The sequence below is a fragment of the Schistocerca serialis genome, chromosome 7 (assembly GCF_023864345.2).
Source record: "Schistocerca serialis cubense isolate TAMUIC-IGC-003099 chromosome 7, iqSchSeri2.2, whole genome shotgun sequence".
In the NCBI taxonomy this organism is placed as follows: Eukaryota; Metazoa; Arthropoda; class Insecta; order Orthoptera; family Acrididae; genus Schistocerca; species Schistocerca serialis.
In genome coordinates, this window is record NC_064644.1 from 499,492,205 (window position 1) to 499,495,062 (window position 2,858).

General features: G+C 43.6%; 1 non-coding gene across 1 annotated transcript; it reads left to right on the forward strand.

Annotated features, from left to right (window-relative positions):
• The first annotated feature begins 698 nt into the window (after positions 1-698).
• Trnat-ugu (transfer RNA threonine (anticodon UGU)) lies at positions 699-773 on the forward strand. Its single transcript has one exon. It is a non-coding gene; the product is annotated as a tRNA-Thr (tRNA).
• Positions 774-2,858: the final 2,085 nt, after the last annotated feature.

A 2,858-nucleotide genomic window follows, 5' to 3' on the forward strand; every position in this document is an offset into this window, starting at 1 on the left:
GCCAAACCACTAATGTTAGAGGAAGCCGAAAGGCACGCGTTTTAGCTCACGCAGGCTGGCGTGAGGTCTGGAACAGGACAAGGAAATTAGAACTTAGAAAAACGGACGCAGATGGTGGAATACTTTACTTTAATCCATTAATGTTGAACGTAGCTCTTGTCTGTACATTATTTACAATATCAATAGCAACTGATAATGGCGCCTTGCTAGGTCGTAGCAAATGACGTAGCTGAAGGCTATGCTAACTATCGTCTTGGCAAATGAGAACGTATTTTGTCAGTGAACCATCGCTAGCAAAGTCGGTTGTACAACTGGGGCGAGTGCTAGGAAGTCTCTCTAGACCTGCCGTGTGGCGGCGCTCGGTCTGCAATCACTGATAGTGGCGACACGCGGGTCCGACATATACTAACGGACCGCGGCCGATTTAAAGGCTACCACCTAGCAAGTGTGGTGTCTGGCGGTGACACCACAATGTATAGTTAAAATATGGCTTCCCGGCCATTGACCTTCTTGTGCGAACGCACACGCTATGCCCGAACTCGTACGGGACTTGGTAGATTAATCTGCCACGAGTAATGAGTATGATGGGCAAACATCTATTAGGCGCACTACGAATGTAGTGGTGTGGACATGTTGGGAATGTGGATCTCACGGGGGGCGTGCAGGGGATAAGTCCCTGCAGACGCACTATACTCTGTGCCCGCGGTGGCTCAGATGGATAGAGCGTCTGCCATGTAAGCAGGAGATCCCGGGTTCGAGTCCCGGTCGGGGCACACATTTTCAACATGTCCCCAATGAAGTACATCAACGCCTGTTTGCAGCTAGGGTGTCCATTTAATTATCATTTCACTATGGGACTTAACATCTGTGGTCATCAGTCCCCTAGAACTTAGAACTACTTAAACCTAACTAACCTAAGGACATCACACACATCCATGCCCGACTCCTCCTCTATTGTTCACTACCCTTTTGTATTTGGTAAAGTAGTACGAGGTGAGGAAAACGGAGTAACGGTCAGTCGTGCGAGGGTACCGTTCTCCAATATCACAGAAAGTTATTCGTGTAGAAATTGGTGTAAATATCACCCGTCAGTTTCCACAGTAAAGCGTAGGACCCACTGTTCCCGCTCGCACAATGCTACCATGAGCGAACCTGATGCCTGCTTTCATGATCGCTCCAGTATCTGCAGCTGCCCATACGTGGTTATTGTGTTAATTTAATAGCTCATCCCGTGTGCATCCTTCAAGGTGTGAACTGCGGATTTTCAGCGCTCCGTCTTGGAATCCAGTGACAGGAGTGTAATTTGTCAGAGAGGTATGTGACACGAGAGCTTCACTTACACTAAATTGTGTGGATGAAGTAACTGCTCATATACATCTGATTTATGCCTTCAGCAGATGCACTTCTTCGTATACTTGTTCCAGTGTCGTTTGCCAGTCACCAAACACTCACTGCTCTATAGATGGCATGCCACTTGTCCTGGTTGCAAAAGAACCCGTGTTTGCAAAGACACTGCAACAAAATGCGTAAGCTCATTTCCAGGTGGACAATGCGTTCAGGACGAATTTCACCGTATATCACAAGCGCCCATCGATTAACGTCGCGCCGGCCGAAGTGGCCGTGCGGTTAAAGGCGCTGCAGTCTGGAACCGCAAGACCGCTACGGTCGCAGGTTCGAATCCTGCCTCGGGCATGGATGTTTGTGATGTCCTTAGGTTAGTTAGGTTTAACTAGTTCTAAGTTCTAGGGGACTAATGACCTCAGCAGTTGAGTCCCATAGTGCTCAGAGCCATTTGAACCATTTTTTTTTTTTTTTTATTAACGTCGCTGGCTAAGTCGTAGCAGAATACCATTTCTCGCATGAAAGACGACACCAGTTTACTTCTACGCTGTCAATACTCCATGAAATCACTAATCTCGTTCTGATGACAGTACTATATCTAAACAGAAACATAACCAAATAAAAATTACCACTGGACGTCAGCAAAAAGACACTACGCTATTGAGTAGTGATCGTTCTCGAACAAAGCAAACTGACCCGTATCTCAGTTAGTATTTGCCTCTGGTCATTTTTTTCTCTTTTTTGCTAGTACTACCTTCTCTAAGGATACAAGACTCTTTTAAACACTGTGAATGCTAATTGTCTCTAAAGTACTTTTATGAGCGTAGTAGGTGTACAATGATAATGGTTTAAGTTACCCTAACAGTGGAATCAGATTCCTTGCATATGCGTATTTATGAAGGCGCAAAATAAGGCTAATTACTTTTCTTTGACATACACGCTTTCTTACGATGTGATGGACGATTTCAAAACAGCATAATGCAGGATTTTAAGAAGGAAATTTGATTAATTCGTAATTTTGTATGCTCTCGTAGGTGCCAAAAAACATTCTGCTGTCAAAAAGTTTCTATCGCAAGCACCAGGAGAGTCCTATAGCACAACTGGTAAAATTACTTGTTCTTCTTCGGTTTCGCTAACAACGTTGCTATGCAGAAACGTCTCGAAAATATCTCTTATGCAGTTCCTTAAATCGAAAGTAGTTTATCGTATTCCTTTTCTTCTATGTGCATGTTCATCCATACGATATGTTTCCAAACTAGCGCGCGCACACGCAGGTGTACATGTGCGTCGTTTATGTAAGTGGAGTGGAGTGCGTACGCTATAACATTAACAGTGCTACTATTAAATGCTCGCTGATACAAGTTACTTGATGGCACAAAACTCAACGCAAATGCAGAACATGTCGCAAGTCTGTGCTACTATATATATATATATATATATATATATATATATATATATATATATATATATATATATATATATGCAATATTCAGGCGATCGAAGAACATGCATTTAAC